General features: G+C 33.9%; 1 pseudogene; it reads left to right on the top strand.

Moving 5' to 3' along the window:
* The window catches only part of LOC126033447 (cAMP-dependent protein kinase type II-alpha regulatory subunit-like), a 29032-nt pseudogene extending 13455 nt beyond the window's left edge, over positions 1–15577 (top strand).
* The last annotated feature ends 2729 nt before the right edge of the window (positions 15578–18306 follow it).

Here is an 18306-nt window from a genome sequence, read left to right on the forward strand (position 1 = left end):
CTGGCAGGCTTGGGGTACCTCATGAAATGCCAGGTCTCTTACAAGTGTCTGTCCTGGGTCAGCAGCATGCAAGGCAAACACCCTACTGCTGTGCTATCACTCCAGCCCACATGTTGATATTTTAATTTTAATTTTTTTTTTGGTTTTGCTTTGGGACCACACCTGGTGATGCTCAGAAATTGTTCCCAGCTATGTGCTCAGAAATTGCTCCTGGCCTGGGGGACTATATGGTATGCCAGCAGATCAAATCGTAGTCCCTCGTAGGTCAGCTGTGTGCAAGGAAAATGCCTTACCACTGTGCCACTACTCTGGTCTCACATTTTGATATTTTTAATCAGTTATGTTGTGGTACTTGAATTTACTATATTGCTACTCAGAATTTTTATAGCTATTCAAACAGAAATTCAAGAATCCAAGCTTATTAGACAACGTTGCAGATAAAAACTAGAATATATGTAGCACTAAATATTAATATCTACATCAAATTTGTGATAATGTGTTGTAATAGGAATATGATAATTGTTCAAGATATGCATTCCAAGGATATATAATCCAGGAGACACCCACACTCTAATTCACTAGAATTGATAACAAAATTAACTATAATAAGTGGAGAAAAGACAATTTAATATTTATGTGCATGTATCATATGCATGCTTTTTTGCTATTTATACATATATCACAAAAGATAGAAGAAAAGTAAATATATAGTGTTTCTTAAATGAACCCTGAGATATTGCTTCAATTGGAGCTAAACTCTTCTAATTAGTAGCTGTATTACCTTATACAAATTCTTATTACATTATTTTACAACCTAGAATTTATGCATAAGAAAGAATGAATGTGCACATAACTTTTCTCAGCAACTTCCTGTCAAAGAAGAATTTGATTTTCAGATGTAGCTGCAGGCATCTATTTTGGCTGTAACTAAGGGGAAAAGAAACACACATTTGACTGTGCAGAACATAGTCTCAAAACAAAATGTTCTAACATAAAAAGAAGAAATAAAAGTGCAAACAGGAAAACTTTGACTAGGATTAGGACCAGTGCATGAAAGGTCTCTTAAGTAATATCACCCAATAAAATTCAAATGATTAAGAGTAAACTTGGTTTAAAAAATTTTAAAGGAGTGGCTAGAAAGACAGCATAGCCATAGGCATTTTCCTGGCATATGGGTGACCCAGGAGGGACCTGGTTCAATTCCTGGCATCCATATGGTCCCCCAGCCTGCCAGGGGTGATTTCTGAGTGCAGAGCCAGAGTAACCCTTGAGCACCACTGGTTGTGACCCAACAATCAATCAATAAGTAATTAAAGAAAGAAAAGAATTCTAAAGGGAGAAACAAATATATATATATTGTTAAAATAATAATAATAATAATAATAATAGAGTAAAAGGTTAGCAACAAAATAAAAAAGCACACATAAAATCAGAATACTAAAAAAATAATATGTTTAGCCCTTAAGTGTATCATGTATATTGGAGAAAATTAGGAATCAAACATAAATATAATTTTTTCCTTGATATAGAAGACAAAAACATTTATAAATACCAGAAAGATTCTTTATACAAAAAGACAAATGCATCTAGAATAACAATAAAATATTAGGAACCCGAGTAATAGAATATTAGATAGTGTTTGCCTTGCACACATCAGAGATTTGATTCCTGGAACCCCTACCCTATGAGACTCCCTGAGCAAAGAACCTAGTGTTAAGCTTTGAGCACCACTGGATGTGCCAATACAAAAAGAAAGATTAATAATAGTATAAAATAACAGTTTCTTGATTACATTTATTACACTTTCATCATTGCAAAATTAAAAATTACAATATATCTAAAATGTGCTATAAATATCTACAAAGAAATCCTTAGCATATAATTAAATACATGTAATTAATGTAATTAAATAAAAGTTATAGTAAAAAGTACCCCAATATGCACTAAATATTGGAAAATACTTAAAATCATTTAAGGAAGGTATAGGACTTCCAAAGATTCTGAACAGTGCGTGTACAAAACATTGTGTGAATAGTAACTTTATATATCTATTTTTGAAGTCCCTTGAGGGTTCTTATGAATTGTAGTTATTTAGGAATATATTTCTACCATTTCACTTTTGATATATTTATGTCCTCAGAACTGAAAAAATAGTACAAGGGTTAAGGTGTTTGCTTTGTATGAAACTAAATGTACTTCTATCCCTGCTACCACATAAGGTCCCATAGGCAAGACCAGGAGTAACCCAGGCACAAAGGCAGATGTATTTCCTAAACACATCCAAGTATGCCTCACTGTCTCCCTTCAAAAAAAAAAACTTGGGCATTAATAGTAATTATTACTCTGATAATCCCTGTACCTCGAGAAGGAGCCAACTAAGTGTTACAAAAACTCAACTAGAACATTTTGTCCAATTCTACAAGTGATATGATAAATCACTCATTGAAATATTATTAGAAAATGTTTTTAAGTATTTAGGAACTTAAAAAAGAATTTTCTTCTAAAAGTAGTAATCACATATTCACACTTGAACCTGTCACAAGCAAAATAAGGGTACAAAAATACTCTCCCAATTTTTAATATATAGAAGACTTTTAGAAAGAACAATCAAGAAAAATGCTATATTGATCACCTCTAGCATAGCTGTGCTCTCCATTTTCATCATACATGACCCTATCAACAACATGATGTTCCATGTTGCTAAACAAGCCTATCCTATTCTTTTCTATTGTCTAAAGGAAAACAAGAGACATCTCAGATATTCACAATATTATGCTCTTAAGCAAATTGAAAACAAAGAGAATAGTATAAGCAAATTATGTTTGAGAATTTGCTTGTGAGGAAAAAAAGTGTCTTCTATTAATAGACATACTGCCTCAGTGTTTTCAAATTTTCCTTTATGAATCTGAGTTTAGTTTTGCTACTATTTTTTAAACTTTTGATTTAAATTTTTGCTTTTTTGTTGTGGAACCACATTCAGCAATGGTGACTTTGGGTTCTTTGCTCAGAAATACTACTGCTGATGTTCAAGGGACTACAAAATCCTCGGATTGAAGAGAATCAATAACATGCAACACAAGAACTTTAACCACTATACTAAGACACTCTTTGGCTCTAAATATGTCTATTTCTGTTTAGATTTTGGGCCACACCTAGCTGTTCAGGGATTACTCCTGGCTCTGAGCTCAGAAATAGTTATTGGGGAGCAGGGGAGCAGATGGGATGCCCAGGATCAAATTACAGCTAGCTGCATATAAAACAAATGCCCTACCTGATATACTATTTTCTCATCCCAATTTGGATAATGTTTAAAGAAAAACCATCTGTATATAAATTTACATTTAAAATTTGATAAAATTATTATAAAAATTATTTGTTTTATATCCCATATAGATCACAGAGAACCAATTGGCACTTTCAGTGTCCTATTACAAGTCACCTAATTCAGGTCACCTATTAGGGGTAAACTTTTAGAAAGCACATTTTTTGTTTTTTTGTTTTTTTGGGCCACACCCGGCGGTGCTCAGGGGTTACTCCTGGCTGTCTACTCAGAAATAGCTCCTGGCAGGCACGGGGGACCATATGGGACACCAGGATTCGAACCAACCACCTTTGGTCCTGGATCGGCTGCTTGCAAGGCAAACACCGCTGTGCTATCTCTCTGGGCCCAGAAAGCACATTTTAAGATTTTTATTCTCATCAGAAACAAGCCCTGAATTTTCTTCCTCCTAATAGAGGTCTTAGGAGAGAGAGTTAGTTTTTCAAATCTGTAAGAAAGAATAAGTATTTTCTCATAGATATAACTGCTTATAAATGAAGAAACATTTATATTACTTTTAAATATCAATTTAAAATATATGATAACAATCATATGTCTATCTAATATTTTCCCAAGTAATAGTCTTACATAGTTTAAAATTATACTGAAAAAACAACGGTAGAAGCTTTTAAACTAATGACACAATCTAATGGATAATTTCCTCTAAATAGCTCAGAGATGTAAGTGAATAAATCATATATCATTATAAAAAGCTATTTCCTTCAATGAATTCTTGCAGCTAGAATATTATTGCTTCATAGATCATGCAAAATCTTTCAAATAAACTAAAGAGTCTGCCAGGGTTCTCTATCAAAATTAAGTCCTGAAGCTGAGACTTGTGAACGTACCTAAGATCTTTCTACTTTCCATGACCTTTATATGTCTCAAAGATTTCTTCTGCACATAACAAGTTATATCACTGAATTACAAAATTAGTTACAAAATTAGTAGCTTGAATCATTATTCTGAATCCCACTTCCTTGTTATAAACTGTGTTTTCCTTACAGGTTGTCACCATATATACTTTCTTATTGGTTTGCTGAAAGACTCAGTAGTGCTCAGGGCTATTCCTGGCTCCGTGCTCAGGAGTGACTCCTGGTTTTGCTTAGGCCAGATACAGTGACAGGGATTAGAATACAATACAAGAACCTTACCTCCTGCACTATCCCTCCAGCTCTAAGTGCACACTTCTTAACCTCTCGATTACAATCATGTGGCTGCCGTTTAACTTGTTATAGGCAGAGTGATACATTGATAAGAAAAACTTAAGGTAGAATTAGTTCTTCATTGTGGGTCCCATTTTACTAAAATATGCAGCATATTACATGGCTTATATAGTGTCTCTTAGTACTTGGAAGTTTCAATTTTCAAGAAACTTAAGTAATAAGTCAGCAAGTTAAAACCTTGAAAATTCTGAGTGATTATGAAAATAGAGTGTTTCTTATACAAATAGAATTCATAAGACGAATGTAGGTTATGGAATTAACTCACGTGTACAATTCTTTTCAATGTTCCAAGAGTAGAATTCAATTAGATCGAAATTTTTGAAATACACATCCAGAACCAAGTAACTCAAAAATCCATCTGTAAGGACATATTCAAGAAAATTTATTAAACTTTAAGTTAGAGAAATTTGTGATATCTCTTGCTGTAAATCCTAATACTTTAAAAGTCACTATTCTAATAAAAAAGCACTATTAATTCTTTTTAAAAAATTCTTGACTACCAGGGCAATATTCAACTGCATTTTTTTTGTAAGGAGGATCACACCTGATTGTAATCAGGGCTTTCTCTTAGCTCTGTGATCCAGGATCATTCTTGGCAGTGTTTGGGAGATGATATGGTATGCCAGGGAGAGTACCTGGGCTAAGCAGATGGAAGACAATCATTTTACCACTTATTTTTTCTGTCACTCAACTATGTTTTTGCCATTTTACTAAAAAGCATTAGCAATAGAGATGATTATTAAAATGTTTTGAATGGAAGTAGGGAATGCACATAGAGAAGATAGTTGGTGTATTCTAGATATTGATAGCTCTCACATTCTACATAAATCTCACTGTGTGATTCGAAAAGCTATATATGAAATAATACTATAGTCATTTTGAATAGAATGCAATAAAAAATCTAAGAGTTAGATATATTGAATGAATGTTCTCCTTTGCCTTTAAATATCTAATGATAATCTTGCTGTAAATGAAAGTGCAAGAAGTAAATATATTTCACTATAAACTCTTTCCAGCACTTGAGAAACAACTTAATTTGCTTTAATACACTTCACTATTTCCTTTGTTATTGTCAAAACTCAACCTCTACCCTTATACAAGATTTTGTCTTTATTAGGTTTTGTCCTCAGACTATCCACCTGAGACTATTTTATTAATTTTCTCAATAATTTATATTTAATTATCTCTCAATCTATAACATATTCTTCATTAATGTTTTAAAATATATTTTTATTTATTTAAACATAAGTGCTTGTAACAGAAATTATTATTTTATTTTTGTAAGTCTTTAAGACAATTATAGTTATTCATTTTATGTAATACCATTTTATTCTGATTATCTAATTAATTCTTATTTTCTTTATCTTTATGCCCTAATATTTTGTCACCCACCCCTACAAAAATACCAGTGAGTGAACTACACTACAGTATATTTTATACAATTTTTATTTATTCACTAAAAGGTGGGCGTGATACTTGAACTTTTCTTCTTCTTCTTCTTCTTCTTCTTCTTCTTTCTTCTTCTTCTTCTTTCTTCTTCTTCTTCTTCTTCTTCTTCTTCTTCTTCTTCTTCTTCTTCTTCTTCTTCTTCTTCTTCTTCTTCCTCTTCCTCTTCCTCCTCCTCCTCCTCCTTCTTCTTCTTCTTCTTTTTCTTCTTCCTTCTTCTTCTTGTTTTGATTTTTGAGCCACATCCGGTGGTGCTCAGAGTTTACTCCTGGCTCTCCGCTCAGAAATCGCTCCTGGCAAGCTCAGGGATCACAAGGGTTTGATCTGGTTTGGCCTCATGCAAGGCAAATGCCATAATACTGTTCTATTGCCCAGCCTCTTCTTTTCTTTTTCTTTCCCCCATTTACTCTTTAGGTTGGGTTAGACTTTTGAGAAATTATGACAATATGAAACTTCTAGTGTTGATTAGCAAAAAGATATATAGATTTGATATTATACTAGTTGAATTATTTGGAATTGAAAGTCAATTGTGTGCTCACATACAAATGTAAGCATCACATGAATATTGGCCTTATTGGTGTGAGTAGTAGCATAAAAGAATTATCATTAATTTCATTAACAATAGATATAAAATAACAATCATATTGGATTCAGAGGCTGGAGATACAGCACAGTGCGTAGGACATTTGCCTTGCACGTAGCCAACAATGGTTAGGTCCCTGGATCCCATTTGGTCTCCAGTGCCTGCCTACTTGGTGTGATTCCTGAGCACAGAGCCAGCAGTTAAACTTGAGCACCCCTGGCATGGCCCCAAAACAAAACAAATCAAACCATCATATTGTATTCAATAAATCAAGTTCACTTAATTCTTTGACCATAATCTCAGCAGTTGGGTCACAAATTCACCTTAACTTATAGACAAACGTATGTTCACAGAAGAATCATTGCTTTTGCCATCTCGAAACTTAAAATTCTGACAAATTGATTCCATGAAATTTTTCTTTAACCACAGTTTCACAGGATTACGTAACTCTCTGTCCAGAATAGAATTGGAGAATTGTTTTAGATATGCAGCAATGTAAAATCTTACCCATAATATTTAACAAAGAACGCAGAATTATCACTTAAAAATTACAAGACGGGCAGAGCAATAGTGCAGCAGTAGGGCATTTACCTTGCACGTGGCTGACCAGGATAGACATCGGTTTGATATCCATATGGTCCCCCAAACCAGGAGTTATTTCTGAACGCATAGCTAGGAGTAACCACTAAGCTCACTGGATGTGGCCGACCCCCGCCAAATTACAAGACAGGCTTTCATGAGGTGTCACCTTTTCACTATATCTGTAAATGTCAAGAAATAGAAATTACTGAGCACATAATAAAGTTCATTAAGTTTTACAATTATTATCAACACATTAAATTATTTCTTTACTGGTACAGTAAAAATTTATCTTTATTACGAATTTACAGGGAAGTATTTTTTATTTTTTATACTGCATTCTCTAGGAAGTATTTCTAAACAGAAAAATATATTTGATTTGAAACTAAACTTGCTGGATAAAAATATCATTTATGAAAATTTATACAATGAATCTAACAACAAGAGAATCATAAATTCTAGATTGAATTGAACCCTCATAAATATAATAGGAAAAAGATTTTGTGCTATAATTTTGTATTGTGGCACTGGACATAAATCAGTTAGGATGTCTCACAATGTAGACTCCTGTATAAACTTTCTTTGATTAGAAAAATTTTTACTGCAATTTTTTTTATTGTGACCAAAGTGCATTACAAATTTTTCACTGCATCATTTATGGTACATAGTGGCAATGAATGAGGGGCATTTCCACCACCAGTGCTGTCCTCCCTCCACCCCTGTTCCCAGCACATATCCCATATCTCCCTCCTTTACCCCCAGAATGCTAGTGCAACTGGTCTCCACTTTACAGCTTGCTATAGATTGAGCATCCATTCCACCATCATTGGAGATAAAAAGGATAAGAAAAAAGAAAGAAAAAAATTTGGTAACAACTACCAAAAAAAGAAAGAAAAATGGAAGAAAAAAGAAAAAAATGCACCCGACAAAGAAAAATAAAAAAAAAAAAGAAATCACCAAATAATAACCACAAGAGTGAAAAAGAAAGAGAATAGTGGAAGAAAAAAGAGAAGGAAAATAAAGTCTTTATTTCAGTTTTTTCTTTCTTTTTTTTTAATTTAAACACCTTGATTACTTACATGATTCTGTTTGGGTTTCAGTCATGTAAAGAACACCACCCATCACCAGTGCAACATTCCCATCACCAATGTCCCAAGTCTCCCTCCTCCCCACCAGACACACACCTGTACTCTAAACAGGCTCTCCATTTCGCTCATACAATCTCATTATTAGGAAAGTTCAAAATGTAGTTATTTCTATAACTAAACTCATCACTCTTTGTGGTGAGCTTCCTGTGGTGAGCTGGAACTTCCAGCTCTTTTCTCTTTTGTGTCTGAAAATTATTATTGCAAGAATGTCTTTCATTTTTCTTAAAACCCATAGATGAGTGAGACCATTCTGCGTTTTTCTCTCTCTCTGTGACTTATTTCACTCAGCATAATAGATTCCGTGTACATCTATGTATAGGAAAATTTCATGACTTCATCTCTCCTGACATCTGCATAATATTCCATTGTGTATATGTACCACAGTTTCTTTAGCCATTCATCTGTTGAAGGGCATCTTGGTTGTTTCCAGAGTCTTGCTATGGTAAATAGTGCTGCAATGAATATAGGTGTAAGGAAGGGGTTTTTGTATTGTATTTTTGTGTTCCTAGGGTATATTCCTAGGAGTGGTATAGCTGGATCATATGGGAGCTCGATTTCCAGTTTTTCGAGGAATCTCCATATCGCTTTCCATAAAGGTTGAACTAGACGGCATTCCCACCAGCAGTGGATAAGAGTTCCTTTCTCTCCACATCCCCGCCAGCACTGTTTATTCTCATTCTTTGTGATGTGTGCCATTCTCTGGGGTGTGAGGTGGTATCTCATCGTTGTTTTGATTTGCATCTCCCTGATGATTAGTGATGTGGAGCACTTTTTCATGTGTCTTTTGGCCATGTGTATTTCTTCTTTGTCAAAGTGTCTGTTCATTTCTTCTCCCCATTTTTTGATGGGATTAGATGTTTTTTTCTTGTAAAGTTCTGTCAGTGCCTTGTATATTTTGGAGATTAGCCCCTTATCTGATGGGTATTGGGTGAATAGCTAAACCAATCATTGGGAAAAAGAATATGGGAGGAATTACTTTCCCCAACTTTAAACTGTACTACAAAGCAATAGTTATCAAAACAGCATGGTATTGGAATAAGGACAGGCCCTCAGATCAGTGGAATAGGCTTGAATACTCAGAAAATGTTCCCCAGACATCCAATCACCTAATTTTTTTTAAAACAATATCTATAAGTTAGTTTATTAAGGTCTCATAAATTAAAAGAATATTGCTTTACAATGTATTTGTTTTGCTGTTTTGGGCTATGCTCTGTGCTACTGAGGGATTTTTCCAGGTTTTGTATTCAGGTATCAATCCTGATGTAAGTTATGATATGTGGTGCTGAGTATGAAACCCAGGCTGGGTTCTAGCAAGAGACATACCTAATATGCAGTACCATCTCTCTGGCATTTTAAATGATTTATTTATTATGCATTATCATAAAATTATTTATTTGTATATCTATTTTGCATATATTACATATATATATACTTGGTAGCATAAACATTTTTGCATGTTAGGAAAAATATTTAAGCATCTTACCTTGCACATGTCTGAAACAACTTTGATCTTTAGCATCCCATAAAGTCTTTTGAGCCTGCCAGAAGCAAATCCCTGAGCATGAAACCAAGAATAAGCCCAAAGGAAGGTATGACCCCAAAACAAACAAACTAATAAATAAATAAGGTTTAAGCAGTCTTAACCTAGATTAAATCAAATTATATTTTCCCATTGAGTATTGGTGGCTCCCAAAACTAATAACATTTACAAAAGATGGAAATTCTCTTTATCATTAATTTAACATAATACATCTTTATTTATGTTTGCAAAAATAATTGAGTTAATAATGGTGAGGGAATTATTGTATATCCTAAATAATTTGACTAGAAACCTAAGTAAAGTAAAATTCAATGAACTGTTTTTTCTTGGTGGGGAGGGAGGTGGGTTGGGCCACACCCAGTGACGGTCAGGGGTCACTGCTGGCTATGCACTCAGAAATCTGTCCTGTCTTGAGGACCATATAGGACACTGAATATTGAACAGAGGTCCTTCCTGTGTCAGCCACATGCAAGGCAAATGTGTTGCCACTGCGCTATTGCTCTGACCCTCAATGAACTGTTTTTTAAATGAAATTTAAATAAGTTGCTTTTTTCTATTTTATGAATACTACTTGAATTCCTCCTTGAATATGTTGAAGAGGCTTACAATCACCTAATTTTTGATAATGGAGCAGGAAACCCTAAATGGAGCAGGGAAAGCCTCTTCAACAAGTGGTGTTGGCACAATTGGATAGCCGCTTGCAAAAAATTGAACTTAGACCCCCAGCTAACATCATGTACGAAGGTAAAATCCAAATGGATTAAAGACCTCGATATCAGCCCCAAAACCATAAGATATATAGAACAGCACATAGGCAAGACACTCCAGGATATTACAGGCATCTTCAAGGAGGAAATTGCACTCTCCAAGCAAGTGAAAGCAGAGATTAACAGATGGGAATATATTAAGCTGAGAAGCTTCTGCACCTCAAAGGAAATAGTGCCCAGGATACAAGAGCCACCCACTGAGTGGGAGAAACTATTTCAGTTTTTTCTTATGACTCAATATATTCATTCAAAGAGGGGGGGGCATTTATTTACTTGGGAAATTTTATTCTCCTTGGACAACGGTATTGTTTTTTATATTTGTATTTGTATCAATTATAATTGAGAAATAAACAAATATATTTATGATAGAATTAAATTTTACTCAATGAATTAGATGTATCGAATCAAGAAATCAATTGCTAATAAACTTCCAACTTTTTCTTTAACTTGTAACTTAAAACCTTTCTTTCTCCTGATGTTGATTTTATCATAATTTTACCCAGGTACACCTTATCAACATTGTCTCTAAATACAGATATTTATTATTGCAACAAGATATTTTATTTGTAATATATTTTATTAAATTTTTAATTATTTTATTGCAACAAAACACCTTTTTAATGCTGGTTTAGAACAAAGAGAAACATTTACTGGAGATAAATATTTTAGTCCAACTTAAATGTATGGAAGTTGAAACATGTAATGAATATAGCTTGCAACCATAGAGGAAAGACAGTATGGGCAGTTAAGAGTTTCCTTTACATGCAATGAAATTTGGTGTGATCCTCATCACCACATTTCATCCCTTCGGAACTGCCAAAATTGATTTTTGAGCATAGAGCCAGGTGTAAGTCATGTGGACAGACAGGTCGTCCTAAAAAAAAAAAAGTGTTATAGTCAAAGAATAATTCAGGTGGTATATGTGTGTGTTATACTTGTTTATTTTCCAGAATTTCCTCCATTACACAAAAATGAAATCTAAACTGCAAATATAATGTGTAGCCTTTGCTGATAATTTGAATTATAATGTCAGAAGACCGGATAGTGGCTGTATGTGACTGCCATGTACAACTATTGCATCCCAGTGCTGCCAGCAAAACCACAAAAAATAAACGTTTTCATTGATGGATCTCCATTTTGTGTCTCCAGTAAACAGCTAAGCAAGTACTTATATTAAGAAGTCTAAACTTGAAGAATCTGGGGCCTATAAGAATAATTTAGTATATATGTATAAGTTATTCAGACATTTCTGTGCAAAAATAATAGTCTCAGTAAAATAAATCTGTTTTGTGTTCTATATCAAATATAAATTTAACACAGGTCATATACTTTGTGCTATAAAATGTGTGAACTTTCTGCTTAGTTCATAATGATGAGAGATATCAGTTAAAGAATACTACATGAAATGTATATGTGCACATATTTAGGTATATATATATCACTTGCTATTTTTCTTTACTGTAAATTGCACATTTGATATATGAGCCATTAAAAGTGGTAGCATGTAATTCACAGAAAACTCTACTCAGTAAACTCTCAGAGCCTCTGATCTACACAGAACCTAATATCATCCAATGGTTTGACATCTAACAAATCTCTCTGCCTTTATTCTTTATTTACTCATTCTCTTACATATTTTCAAAACATTACTAAGGATATACATACAAAGACACAAAGACACACACTCACACACACACACACACACACACTCATCTGGTATGGCATAAATTGCTTTGAGGTTAAAATGCTGAGAAATGCTGCAAAATCTAGTTGTTTTCACATTTTCAACTTAACCAGTTACCTAATTAAAAGTCATATAAAACAGAAACCTAAGTCATACTAATTAACTCTATGTTCTAAACACTGTTCTTTATAAAAATTATTATTTGTAGAACAGACTCTTCTCTGAGGTAGACCAACATATGGCCAACAGGCACATGATAAAATGTTTATCATCACTTGTCATTAGGGAAACTCAAATAAGACAATGAGATATCATCTTATACCAGTGAGGATGGAACAAATAAAATATATTGGGAATAATTGTTTTTATGGTGGGATGTGGTGAAAATGTAACTTTCACGTACTGTTGGTGGGAATGCTGCCTAGTCCAACCCCAGTGGAAAGCAGTATAGAGGATTCTCAGTAACTAAGAATTGATCTAGCATATAACCCATCAATCATGATTTGGATATCTATTTTCAGGGCAGAAAAACACTGATCCAAAAGTATGTATGCACATTGCTATTCATGCAGAACTTAGTACAATAGCTAATAGTTGGTTCAATACTGATGTCCAACAACAGATGGTGGATCATGAAAAAGGGTACACACACATACACATATGCATATTATGAAATATATATATATATAAATTTAAGGAATGATTCAATAATGAAATTTGCTTTAACCTAGTTGGAACTGGAGGATACTATATTAAGTGAAGTAAGCCAGAAGAAGAAGAAAGGCAGAATGATATCATTTTATGTGGTATTTAAAATAACTGCATAAAAAAAGAAATGGTTTAAATGGGGGTTGTCAAGAACACTATAGGCCTCAAAGTATAGTGAGGAGAAGGAAAGAAATTAAGTGGAGGAGGAAAAGCATAAATATGAAGGACAGGAGCCAGGGGGTATAAGTTGCATTGTTGATGTTAAGAAAGAACAGAATTAAATATCCAAACCATAATTAAAAATAATTAGATAATGAGATCAAATTTCAACAATCACAATAACAACCAGTCCTGTTATGCTGGCAGGCAAAGGGCAAGGAGTGGTAGCATGAGATGGACTCTGGAACACTGGTGGAAGTGGTTGACACTGGTGCTGGGATTGATTGTTCTGAAGCATTGTAAGTTTGAAATCCACCTATGAATAACTTCAGATTACATAATGATGGATTAAATATAAATTTAAAAATTCCATAAAATCTTCTTCAGAATAAAAAAATTAGTAAAATTTGTAGATATAATTATATCAGGAGTTTCAGGGAAACTTAATATTATAGATTCTTCAAGGGAGGTAGAGGTAGAATGTTTTATGAAATAGCAATATATCAGTCCTTACCATGAATTTCTAAATATATAATAGTGTTATAATGTGTGAGTTTTTTAAAATTAAGTGCAGTACTTTACATAGAAGGTGCCTACCCTCTAATCTTTAATTGTATTATTAGTTTAGTACATAGAGTAATAAATTAGTTTAAGTCCAAGTTGTGAAGAACAGAGCAACCTTAGAGAGGAAGTCATGTATATGGTCCCATGTACATTAAATTCATAATTGAAATTTGCCATTGAACCTTCAGGAAAATTGTAATAATTCTATTCAATAACTTACTTTAAATCTTTGAATATAAAGTCAACAGAAAACAAAAGGAAAATGTAAAGGCATAGAATAAAGTTTTCTCTTTTATATTTATTTTTCTTTTTGTTTTTCATTAAATTGGGCTAATGTATAAAATGTTTAAAACTGTGTAGGGTCAACTGAGATTACATACAAGCTTGTTAAGTTTCATCATATTCTGGAAAATACTGTGGTATATCTAATAATGATACATCTTCTCTGTTGGAATTACTTTACATACCCAATCGCCTTGATTTTTATGGTGTCTCAGAAAATTATTTATAAAAACAACCATTTTTAATAAGCATGATTGACTATGGAGAAAAAATGATGTCCAATTTCAGCTCCCTTTAGGTTTCCATACAGAAATCCAATACTCTATAACTGGCAAACTGGCACTTAAGCAAGGAACACTAGAAATACTTAGAGTTTTTATTCCAACATGCTGTAAAGAATATTGAGACAAAATGAAAGAAAAAATGCTACATAGTTTCACCCATTTGTGGGATATTTTTAAAGCAATGTGCAATTTTAAATGACAAAAATGTGAAAGTCACTATAGATAAGGAGGAAGAGAATGGATTAGGGGATTGACTGGGTAATAATAGATGGTAATGGAACATTTGGTAGTATGTGGTTTGGCATATATTTTCTGAGGTGAAAAACTAGATATCTGAAAATTATTATTTTTGACCATTGATAAAAGCTCATAAAATCCTGTGACCTATCATTTTTACACATTAAAATGCTCATTTAGGAGTTGGAGCCTTATGGTGGAGAAGCCACATCCAGATCTGGCCCTGGATCTTGTAGCTCCTGCAGAGCTACAGGATGGAGGGGCTGAGGCGACAGCCGGCAGACCTCATCCACGTCGAGGTGGACTTCTTCAGCCATCTGATTTAGCGAGGCCCGCAGCCCCAGCCTCCGTCCTGGCCACCACCGCTGCCTGGCCTTTCTCCTCCCAGAGTTCTGAGTTCTGAGCTCTGGATAGGCCGGCTAAGGCAGACAAAGAGACTGGTAGGATTATTAGCTCTTGCACATTCCAATTCCGAGAAGATTTGACCAGCAAGTATCAGTCTGTGCTGAGGCCTTTCACCCTGATAAGGAAGAGGATAACACAGATCCACAGGTGGTTCATCCCAAAACCAATCGCCAGAGATGCAGACTTCAAGAAGCTTGCATGGACATTCTCATTTTCAAAAATCTTGATGAGGAACAACTTTCTTGAGTTCTTGATGCCATGTTTGAAAGGACAGTCAAAGTTGATGAGCATGTCATTGTCCATGGAGACGATTCGTATGTTATAGAACAGGAATCTCAGACATTTTAGTATGAGATAATCAAACCCGCTCTGTTGGTCAGGATGACAAATGTGGCAGTTTTGGAGAACTATCTCTGATATATAACACACCAAGAGCTGATATCATGACATCATTGTCTTCACTTCAGAATGTGCTTATGGGGACAGGATCATGTAACTTTTAGAATAATCACAGTGAAAAAACAGTGCAAGAAAAAAGAAGGATGTTTGAAGCATTATTGAATCTGTACCTCCACTTAAAACATTAGAGGTTTCAGAACAGATGAAGATTGTGGATGAGTTTTTTGATTGGTTATGTCCTATATAAATTAATATTTGAAAAGTAGCCAATTTGATTAAATAGATAAAACAACAAATAAGAGGGTTGCAGCAATAGCATATTTTGTAGGGTGTTTGCTTAGAACATAGTTAATATGGTTTTGATCCCCAACATCCCTTATGGTCCCCCAAGATTGCCAGGAGTAAATACTGAGTACAGAACATGTAGTAACCCTTGAGCACCATCAGGTATGACCCCCATATTATATTATATATAATAGTAAGCATATGTAATGATTATTAAGATATTTTTTGTTTGTCTGGCCCAACCTCTCTCACCCCTCTGCAAAATGCTATATATTGCTTTTACCATTTATTTACATATTATTTTAAGTTTGTCTTAGTATTCCAAGCTCATGAGAGAACCTAAGTTGCTTGTGTATTTACATTATTGTAAAATATTCTATTTATACTAATACATTCTTTTTTCTTTTTTCTTTTTCCCTCCCCACCCCTCATTTCCCCTCCTCCTATACTAATAAATTTTAATGATGAGTAGTATTGAATAATTAAGAAATTCAAGAAAATGTAGAATAACCAGATTATGCTTCAATTACATAAATAACAGAACTTAAGAGAGATATTAATTTTAAACTATGTCCTATGTCAGATTAAAATAAATGTCTAGTGGTTGTGTGTAAAATCTCTAGCTAAGATGAGGTCACTCACAGTCATTTAAAAGCTAGTAAATTTGAGTGATGTGTGCTCTATATTTAATTCATAAGGATGAAAACCTAAGATGTATGAATTAAATAGTTCAAATTTAACATGTTGAGAATAGTTCCTTTAAGTTACAAGTAGGGGATAATTATATAGAAAATATTTTTACACTGTCAGAAAGCTCTAGTAGTAATATTTTGGAACAACTGAAAAATCATCAAATGATTGAATGAAACATATGATCCAAGAACATTAAGTTTTTTTTTCCCAATGCCACAATTGTTATCATCATCAGCTAAACCCAAGGTTCTCAAACTATAGGTTGCAGTCCCACATGGGAACATGGGGCTAAATGTAGGTATATAAACATTTATTCTAAAACAGTGTATAATATATTATCAGAAAATCTTTTATTTGTATGCATATTTCATATAAATAGTGTCACATAAAATGGTTAAAGGAGTCATGAATAGAGAGTTTAAGAAGCTCTAATCTAAGCTATTCTGACAATGATGCTCTTAGTTGATTAATGCTGAAATAGATTTTGCATACTCCTGAGTAATAAGTATCTTTTGAATGTCGTGGTATAGTTAGAGGGGGTTGAATATTATAATATTTATGTTATTATGAAATTAGAATTAGTGGATTAGATATTATGAAATTAGATTTTTTTGATGATATCCCAGCCTTGAACTTTCAGCCAAAGAACATTAAGAAAAACAAAACTAAACCCATGTACAATACAATTACTTTGTCCCTCAAATCCCCAGTTGTAGTACATACTATTTCTTAGCAGCACACAATATAATCTAAAGACATTAGACTTATGTAACTCCTTAAACATTGAGGGCAAAGTACATTTCTCTAGTTCCATGCACATGCTTACTAGTTTAAGTTAACCTCAAAAGTTTTAGTGAGTTGTTTTTCTTAAGGATTGGAGTCAAGGGAACTTAGTAAAAAACGGTATTAAAGTGGCATTTGTTTGCATAGGCCCACCAAAACATAAGGGACATGGAAAGACAAATTATGGTCTAAATACAAGGAGACCCTACCACTGAAGTTTCCTGGCACAGGACTGACTCTAGGCTCCAGGCAAACTAGTTTGTCCAATTCAAGTCATCGTCTGTAGTGGCAATACACCTCCATTCCTCACATAGTCTCTGTTGTTGGTATCATGCTTCTGTATTAAAGATCCTGGAGTCTGCATATCCCATATTGCAGTCAGGATGGTGCAGAGCATGCTCTCGTTTCACCTCACACTTAAGGGGCACTAGAGAGAACCATGTCCTGTAGAGCAGGTCATTGTTGTTGTCAAGTCTTCTCAGTGTAAACGGAAGTCTCTTTTTAGGGGGTCTATGTCAGACCCTTGGTAGATATTTTGAAATTAGAACGAGTGGATATAAATGGTCTTAAGAGAAAAATGTTGTAATTATGTTATAGCTCTATTCTTTACTTTTTTCTGATCAGTTAATACAATAATCACTTCTTGATTAAATAATCTATAATGAATATAATATATTATAATCTATAATGAAATTTTAGAATTTTTTAATTTTTATATTTGAGAACAAATGTGGACTTTTTTACAAGATAAATGAGGGGATAAAAGGCTAAAATATGTCCTCCCTTGAGAAAGGTCATGGGAGGATTATTACAATAATACAGTAAATTTGTACAGATCTGTGGTGTCTTCCAAATGCAACAATAGCTGCAAGAGAACAAAGTAACATTTTTACACTTTGAACTTCTGTATCAGACACTTAAATTGTTGGAAAGACATGCCATTTCAATCCAAAGATGTAAAAAACGAGGCGGGTGTCATTATGACATGTTATCTAATAATGGACTTTCAGAAGCAATATGGAGGTGTGGATGGAAACTTTGACCACCTTTTAGTGCTGACTTTCAAGTTTTATAAATGCCCATAGCCGTAACTATGGCAGTAGTGGTGGCAACAGCAGGAAGAATTCTGTCCTGTGTGTTTTGTGGCTGATTGGAAGGTTATGATGTCACACTGAGAAGGCTCTGAGGTGTGGCACACTGATTGCCTAGGATTAG

The sequence above is a fragment of the Suncus etruscus genome, chromosome 17 (assembly GCF_024139225.1).
Source record: "Suncus etruscus isolate mSunEtr1 chromosome 17, mSunEtr1.pri.cur, whole genome shotgun sequence".
Taxonomy (NCBI): domain Eukaryota; kingdom Metazoa; phylum Chordata; class Mammalia; order Eulipotyphla; family Soricidae; genus Suncus; species Suncus etruscus.